General features: G+C 32.8%; 1 long non-coding RNA gene across 1 annotated transcript; it reads left to right on the forward strand.

Annotated features, from left to right (window-relative positions):
- Positions 1–294: 294 nt before the first annotated feature.
- LOC123659834 lies at positions 295–2,156 on the forward strand. Its single transcript, XR_006744094.1, has 2 exons — positions 295–500; positions 1,946–2,156. It is a non-coding gene; the product is annotated as an uncharacterized LOC123659834 (long non-coding RNA).
- The last annotated feature ends 7,674 nt before the right edge of the window (positions 2,157–9,830 follow it).

Below are 9,830 nucleotides of genomic sequence, written 5' to 3' on the forward strand. Positions count from 1 at the left end.
AAATCCGTAATAACTTTTTACTGGGTGTACCGATTTTGATAATTTTTAATTTAATCAAAAGCTGATGTTTATCATGTGGTCACATATAAATTTTATCGAGATTTGATAACTAATTTTTGAGGAATCTTCGATAACGTGTAGTTACTTGACTATTTTTTCGTCGATCTACGTTGTATTAATCGTCGATGTAATTGAAGTCGGTTTTTTTTTCGTTTGCGAGCAAACACAATTATTTGTTTTTATCATAGTATAGCTTTTTTTTTTGTTGGGCACAGTCTCTTTGGGCACAGTTGTAATCTGTGCCCAACAAATCGTACGTGTGCATTTATAATCGTCATTCATTGCGAATTTCAATAGATTTTTTTTTGTTTTTTTATTTTAATTTAGTGTTAAAAGTGAGTAGAAAGGTGTTTAAGTAGGTCAATAATTATGGTGCATTGCTGTGTGGTTGGCTGTAAGAGTCGCAGTGAGCGTAAATTAGAAAACATAACCTTTCATTCGTAAGTATGATTTATTTTATTTTAAATAGTTCGATTTGTAAAGACAATCAAAGTTTTCTTTAGAATACCCAATGTCAAGGTTCTAATGCGCAGGTATAAATTAAAAATTGTCTGAAATTCTCGTTTTTAAATAATGATGTATTTAGTATTAACCTGATAAGCTTAGTTGTACACACCAATCGTCAAACGCGCTGAAATGTTAATGTCATGCGGCCATCTTGTGGGCTGCTTAAATTTTATCGGATTATTCTTATTTTAGGGATACCAGTAGTAACGAATAAAATTTTCCATAATTATGGTAATTTTATGGACAATTTTACATATATAGAGAAAATGAAGTGTTTATGTCGGTTTTATTCTAAATATTGTTCAAAGATATTCAGTCAAAAGCTGTAAACCAGCCTAGTAATTATAGTACCTTCTACAAGTGGTTTCGTTCCTTTTCTCCATAACATAACAAGTTTATAATCAGTATTTTATCACTAGGTAATGCATAAGTATGATATTTTAGCTGTTGTTGTTGCTGTCCTTTGATAACCCAATGGTACATAGGGCATTCGACAGACGTCAGCATTCGCTCCTGTGTCTCTCATTCCGCGTACCTCCAACTAAGCCCAGCTGCTCGCAGCTCGGCGTTGACAGCTCGCTACCACGTGTGCGCCGGCCGGCCATGTCACCTGCTCCCGCGCGGCCTCAACATGAATCCGACCCCGGCAGTGTTGTCCTCTGGTCTTTGGAGGGTGTGCCCTATCCACTTCCATTTCCGCTGGGCAATTTCTTGCTTGATCAAAATTTGGTGGCATCGATTCCATAGATCCTCGTTGCTGATAGTGTTCGGCCAGAATCTGCGCAGGATGAATCTTAGGCATTTGTTAACGAACACTTGTAACTTGCTCGTCAGAACTTTTGTCTCTTTCCAGGTCTCAAAGATGAAAAGTAAAACAGACTTCACTATGAAATCGGAGAGGGAAAAAAGAGGGGATTTTCGATTCGTCCGTCGTCGTCGTCATTAGAGCCACCGCTGTTGGTCTGCCTAGACATACGGACCTGTGAAAAATTCCAGCAGTATACCGTTGAGTCTGATGGGATGATTTTCGCATGACTGAACTCGTATTTCGACGGTCTTTCTAACCTTGATTCGTAGACCCTTATCTAGAGCTTCCTCTCGTAACGAGTCCAGCTTCATTTGGAGATCGGGCAGTGAAGTTGAGATCAACACTATGTCGTCTGCGTAGTCGATTTCCTCCAGGTTTGAGCTGTCGTTCCATGCGAAACCTCTAGGTGTTTAAGTTACCTTCTGCATGACGTCGTCGAGCAGGACGATGAAGAGTAGCGATGACAGGAGGTAGCCCTGTTTGACTCCTGCAGTCATCGGAATTGGTTTCCCTAGGACTACTTGCAAAGTAGTGCATGACCAAGCGTGACAAATTATATTTGTGTTTCAGATTCCCAAAAGACACTTTACTGCGTGATTCATGGATTAAATCTACAGGTCGAAGAAATTGGACTCCAGGAAAAAACACACGCATTTGTTCTAAACATTTTGATACAAATAGCCTACGAAGAACTCAGCATATGACATTCTTAAATGCATCTTCAGTTCCAACACTATTTATACACGTAAATAAATAAATCAATTATTTATACTTTAAGGAAGGTACCCATATTTAAATTAGACTTATAAAATTAATTAAATCTCCAGAGGTTTCCAATTTGTAGTGACGACAAACAAAAGGAAAAATGTACCAGTAGACTACAATAAGCTGATTGATTGATTATTTATCTATCGTAATAAATATATGTAGCATACTGTATCGGTTAAGTGGTTTTGAAAAAGAATGTTAATCAAAACAAAACTACTTTCGACTGGGAATATAAAAAATCAATCGATATAATAACAACGTTTAATTATCAGACAAATACATTATGCATAGGATAGGATGGATAGATGTTGGATATGATTATCACTTTAGCCTATCGCAGTCCGCTGCTGGACATAGTCCTCCCCAAGATGGTGCGAACTCATGTGTTGTACCCATAGTCACCATGCTGGGCAGGCGGGTTGGTGACGGTAGGGTTGGCTTTGTCGCACCGAAGAAACTGCTGCCCTTGTATCTGAAACCCTTGTATCTGCCTTTGTATTTGAAAGTTCCAAGGTGGCAGTGGAACTGTGTTAGTCGCCTTTTCCTTCGCCCTTATTCGCCTCTTAAGACACCCACGGGAAGAGAGCGGGTGGCTATATTTTTTACTGCCGTAACCACACAGCATTAAAATAGATATGATAGGATGATATAATATACCACTAAGCCGTAATGCGTGTGCTTAAAAAATAAAAAATGGGGTAAAATTTTTGATGATCTTGGTAACCCTGCGTTTCGAAGTACTATATCTTTGTCCCTTTCATGTGTACGTGCTTGTCTCTTTATTTTTAGTCATATCCACAAAGGCATAAAGTAAGGAGTCCGAACTCCGAACGGTACCTGTAGGTTTTTCCCTAGTATTCATGTACACAATAATAAACCCAGATCTTAGTTCTCTTTTCTGCCACTGGCTGCGCTAGAATTTTGGACGTACCGATGCCATTATTATTACACGTAAACGCGTTGATTCGCGAATGTTGAATTTAATTAATTTAAATATTAATTTATTTATTTAAAATTAATTGGAATAAAAAGAAATGGGAAGATGTTGTGCTGTTCATGGTTGTGTTAGTGGCCGAAAAGCAAGCAAAAGTGCGGGAAAAGTGGCTTTATTCAAAGCACCAAAAGTGAGTAACCTCAAAATAATTAATACTTATCTGTTAAAAAATTTGCGTAATGAACAATTAATTTTTTAATTAATGTTTGAAAAATTTTGTATTATTGGAACGAAGTTCCTTACGGCAGGCTTGACATTTGGCTGGGCGACCGAACTGAAAAAAATGTGATACTAAAACCGTAAGGAAAATAAATAACGGAAGTGACGTAATATCAGTCACACGACTGTATAATATGACGTTTGTAAAACTAAAATAAGGTACTAGTAAACTTTTTTTTAAATTATTTATGTAATTTTATATTATCGACAAAAATAAATAAAGACATGATTTTTTTATTTCAATTAATAGTTTGAATTACTACTATTATTATTATTATTTTGTTTGATTTATTTTACTTTAATTTTTGTTATTTTCTAAAATACTAAATTTCCTAAATACTTTTATGTACTTAAACACCAATCAACAAAATTAAGAAAAAATCAAGAACTAGAAAATATATATAAAATTCAACATTTTTTTTTCAAATTTTGTTGCTTCTATACTATCCGAAGGAACTTCGTTCCTACCTGGTGTCCCATGACACCACATAATTAATATATTTATCTTTTGAAATATATAATTAAATTTTTTTGAAGGACTTAGAATTGCGCAGTAAATGGAGTTCTGCTCTGGTCCAAGAATTGAAAGCTACAAGTTCTATTTGCGAAATACATTTTAATCCAGCGGATGTGATTAAAAGGGATCGAGCGATTTTGAAAGATGGTAGTGTATACGTATATGAATATCAGAAAGTTCATTTGAAGAAGAAAGCTGAGCCAAAATCAAATATAGTCAAATATATAAAGGTGCGTTGATTTATCCAAGTGAACAATTATTTAATATACTTAAAAGCTTAGAAGTTTTGTTAATGGTGGTTGGGACAAAAACAGAATTTCCTAAAACTTATGGATACATCGTGTATAGATAAAAGGAGTCCGAACTAATGTAGAACAAATGGTTTCAATTTAGGGACCAGAATTTTAATCCTAATTTTAGCCAGTAGAGCGCGCCATTTTTCAAAGAAGTACTCGTATAAATCTTTACGCGGGAAGTTTAGTTGCTAATTGCTATTGACAGCCCTGGAAAAAAATATTCTGGGAAACGTTCCGAAATTCTTAGAAACTTGTTACAAGTGTTGTACGCCCAACAATATAGTGAAGGTCAAGGGATAATCTGCAAAGCTAAAAACGTGGTATTAATGAATAAATATAAAAATTACAGAGACAACACCATTTTATTCAATGAAAAAAAATATAGATGAATGCTGAAAAAAAGAACTTTTTAAATAAATAAAGTAACTACAAATTACCTTAAAAAGTTTACTTGTTAAAATATTTTAAAAAATTACCAAATGCCTTTTTAATTTTAGTATTGAGATAAATATACTACATGAAAAAAATTAACTAACAAGTTATTACCAAACATTATTTATTAAAATGGTAAGTAATAAAATAAAACATGTTTAATATTTAAAAACCAAATAATTTAAGTTGAACGCATGTTCAGAATATTTCTTAGTGATTTATGATTTTGCTTGTCGCAAACGAAAAAAAGCGACTTCAATTACATCAACAAGTAATACAACGTAAGTAGACGAAAAAATAAACAAACGCACTAGTCGTTACTATGATTTTTGAGGGTTTCCCTCGATTTCTCTGGAATTCCATCATCAGATCCAGCTTTCCTTATCATGGTACCACACTGGGGATATTTCCTTTCCAAATAAAAAAGAATTATCATAATCGGTTCATTAACAACGAAGTTATCACCATACATACACTAAAAAAACAAATATATACATATACGGTCGTATTGAGTAACCTCTTCCTTTTTTGAAGTCTGTTAAAAAGAGCCTTATCCCATGTAGGGAATGCAATCCAGGACCTAAAAGACAATCTTGCAAATCTGCAAGATTAAGACCATTAGTCCTGCGGATCCAAAAGATTTGCAGGATTGTACAATATTTTAGAATTATTACTAAACAAAATTATTTTTTGTCAGTAAATAAAACAATAGAATTAACTTAGAAGAAACAAATAGTATGATAAATTATATTTTGATCAGAAACAAAGAGAAATATCTAAATTATGTTATGTGAATTAAAGTCTGAAAAAAAATATGAGATTCAGGTCCTTGCTTCTGAAATTGTTTTCATTGTATACATCAGGTTCTATCTTTTATATTTGATCGTATTTTGCTGCATATGCTGAAATGGTAATAGCTCGTAAGCGGAAGTTGTAATCGAAAATAGATTGATTTGTATGATAACTTCTTTATATTGAAGGGTAAACAAAAAAAAAAAAAGCAAAATGATTCGACTAATAAATGAAATCAATCGACCTGAAGGTACAATTATGGTATTTTCGGGTAGTATCTACTACATATTACAAGTCATGAAATAATGGTACAAATAATATAATTATATTACGAAATCTAACACTGTTCGTGCCATACATATTGTTATACGAATTTAGGCTGAAAAAATAAAATCTTGTAAACCTTGCAGACCCTGCAGATCTAATTCCGCTAATTTTATGCAGGATGCCGCATTTACGAGATTGCGGATCCGCAGGATTGCATTCCCTAATCCTTTGTGAATAATTAGCAATTAATAATAATAATAATAATAATAATATTTATTTATTTCAAATATTTGGTACATAACAAAAACTATTTGTAACGATAATAACTACATTAGTATAAAACTGTGTCGCAGTCATTAACGCCCTCCTCGCAAAGCGTCGAATCACAAAGATGACCAAATGTTACAAAAAATAAACATAAACACAATGAAACCAGGAATAATAAAGATCAAACAACTATAAAATAACTATGATAAAACAAAGATAATAAAAAGGGATGCAATGATGTGGAATTTAGAAACGTGTGTTGTGTGTAAGTACGAAATGTTTGTGTGTGTGTGTGTGTGTTTGTGTGTGTATGTGTGTGCGTAGGTGTGTGCGTATGTGTTTGTTTGAATATGTGGATACGTTTCACCTCGTTCACCTATAAAACACCAAAAATGTCTAGCTAGGTTACAGTGACCAAAAGTCACTGTAACCTAGCAATTAATATTGTTTAATTGCAAATGTTAAGTAGCAAAACTATTAAAATAAAAGTTTACCGAGAGAAGAACTCGATTGAGCTTTTGCTTTGTTAAATATGAATTATAAAATATAGCGATGTTTAAAATGTTGTCTCCGTCTTCCGTTTTTGGATCGTCTTAATTTTCAGCAAGTAATACATCTGTATTCCAAAACTTTTCCTTTACATCTTCCCAATAATATATCTGTACAAGTGACTGAACATCTATAAAAGTAAAATATTAAGATTCAACTACATGCTAACGATGATACTTGAGATTTTAATTACTAAGTAGTAATAGCATTAGTTATTATGAATTAATGTGTCTAAATTCGTGGTTACTTTATATCATCCTATCCAGTTCCTCAGGTTCAGCTTTAATTCCACTTCAAATGAACTTTCTGATATTCATACACGTAAAAATATAAATATTATAAATAGTTATATAATAATAATAGTATAAATAGTTATAATCACAGAGTACATTGAATATACGGGGTTATAATGTTATAAATTATTTACACTACTATCTTTCAAAATCTTTCGACCACTTTTATAGCTTGTTTATGTGTGTTATCTATGCACTTTTAATCGATAATATAATCGATAAAATATGAATAAATTTTTAGGAAATTCTGTTTTTGTCCCAACCACCACGCAACCACCAGTGATGGTGGACTCGAGTAACTAACTCGAGTTGGGCTTAATTCGAATCAACTCGAGTCGAAATGACTCAGACCCGAGTTCGAAAACCGACATGGAGCGAAGTGTGCCGATCATTTCTTCTTCTTCTTCTTTCATTTTTGGCATACGATCGCATTTAGCGACATTCTGCCAGTGTCAAGTATAAATTATTATAAAATTAAAAAACGCACTTGAAATTTTAATTTTGAATTATTTTGTTATCCGGAAAATACATAAATAAGGCGGAAAAACATATAAAAATATGAACATATTTGTGGTGTTAGAACAACTAAGGAGTATAATAATATACATAAACTTCTAATTCACGAAGACATTATATAGCTTCTAATTCACAAAGACATTATATATTGTACTGTGTGGCTACTAAAGAATATGTATGTAAGTACTAAAGAATATAGCTACCCCTCTCTTCCCGTGGGTGTCGTAAGAGGCGACTAAGGGATAATACAGTTCCACTACCACCTTGGAATTAAAAAAGCCGATCGATGGCGGGATAACCACCCAACTGCTGGCCTTGAAATATACAGGCCGAAGACGGGCAGCAGCGTCTTCGGTGCGACAAAGCCAGCCCTGCGGTCACCAACCCGCCTGCCCAGCGTGGTGACTATGGTTAAAAGACACGAGTTCACGCCATTTTTGGCGTGAACTTGTGGAGGCCTATGTCCAGCAGTGGACTGTGTCAGGCTGAAATGATGAATAAAATAACTATGAGCCTGTAAGTATACCTATGTTACATAGGTATATAGACTATGTATGTACATAACTACATCATAATGTTGTTTTGATTTTATTTTGAAAAGACTGCTATCTAACTACATAGTTTTATTAATAAAAAAAATTATTTTTTAATATATATATATATATATATATATATATATATATATATATATATATATATATATAAATTCAACCTAAAAACACATAAATTAATGGTTCGATTTCAAACAATAATTTCCTTTTACACTTTAATTAGCATAGCTCTCCCAATATACATATACATTATAAATAAATAATATAATAATTGAAAAAAATAAAACAGATAAAAATATCATTTGTCCGTTCCAATTTGTTTTAAACAATTAATGCGAAGCTGAGAAATTAGTAAAAATTAAAAAAAAAAAAAAAAAAAACAAATCATCCACTCTGTTTCATCCAACTTAACTCGAGTTACGTAACTCGAGTTCAACCCGAGTTACGTGAATTTTAACTCGGATTAAATCGATCTTTGTTTTTACCGATTTGACATATTTTTACCATTAACACAACTTCTAAGCCTTTAATTAAATTAAATAATTGTTCACTAGGATAAATCAACGCACCTTTATAAATTTTACTATATTTGACTTTGGCTCAGCTTTCTTCTGCAAATTAACTTTCTGATATTCATACCATCTTTCAAAATCGCTCAATCCCTTTTAATCAGATCCGCCGGATTAAAATGTAATTTGCAAATAGATTTCTGTGTGGTTACGGCAATGAAGAATATAGACATCCCTTCTCTTCCCGTGGGTGTCGTAAGAGGCGACTAAGAGATAAGAAGGTTCCACTACCTTGGAACTTAAGAAGCCGACCGATGGCGGGATAACCACCCAACTACTGGCAATGAAATACACAGGCCGTAGACGGGCAGCAGCGTCTTCGGTGCGACAAAGTCAACCCTACTGTCACCAACCCGCCTGCCCAGCGTGGTGACTATGGGTAACACACATGAGTTCACACCATTTTTGTCGTGAACATGTGGAGGCCTCTGTCCAGCAGTGGACTGTGATAGATTGAAATGATGATGATTGCAAATAGAACTTGTAGCTTTCAATTCTTGGCCCAGACCAGAACTAAAAAATTTATTTATATATTACAATAGATAAATATAATAAAAATACAAAGTATTTCAAATATTACCTAGTTAAAAAATTAATTGTTCATTACACAATTTTTTCAACAGATATTATTATATTATTTTGAGGTAACCATAGATCAAGTAAAAAAAGGTAGATAACGCACCTAGAACAGAAAACTGAAGCCACTTTTTTAAAGATGTGTGAGTGAGTGAAGTGTTGACACCTTTTAAAAAAAGTCCCTAAAATTTTTATTAAACAATTAATTTAATATAGGTAAAATGGGTATGTGAAAATAAAAACCTGTTTATAGTTTTAAATAAATTTACTAAAAATAAAACAAAAAATCGGTAGAATAATAAAAAAAAAATATTCGTAAGATAATCGTATGAATGGACACTTCCTATATCTATCTATATCCAGAGGGGTGTTTATCTCTTTTCAGTTTGCAGTCGGTTTTTTTAAAACTATTTTTCTTAAACCTAGAATCCTTTATGTTGTATAAGTTTTTTAAATTTTTGTCGCTTAGAACTCAGAGTCATCGTCATTGTTTGCATTTTACTAATATGATGTAGTCTTATGTTCAAATATTTTTCAATCACTAATCGTATTAAATTGACTTTATGCGCATGGCCAGGATAATCGTGGTCATTTTCTCAGTCTACCCATTCACCTCTTATTAAAATATTCGTTGGAAACCTAAAACCATGAAATTTGATAGTAAAATATGGGTACCTAGTTTACTCAGAAATTGTAAAAAGTTAAAACATAAAACAAACGAGTTAATAATTCATAAACATATTTTGATTTTTTTATTTTCAATTTATGTAACATAAAATAACACGAGAAAAAAAAAACAAAAACTATGTCTACTTTTTACTTAATTATTTTTCTGATTGCCTACAATTT

The sequence above is a fragment of the Melitaea cinxia genome, chromosome 2 (genome assembly GCF_905220565.1).
Source record: "Melitaea cinxia chromosome 2, ilMelCinx1.1, whole genome shotgun sequence".
Lineage (NCBI taxonomy): Eukaryota > Metazoa > Arthropoda > Insecta > Lepidoptera > Nymphalidae > Melitaea > Melitaea cinxia.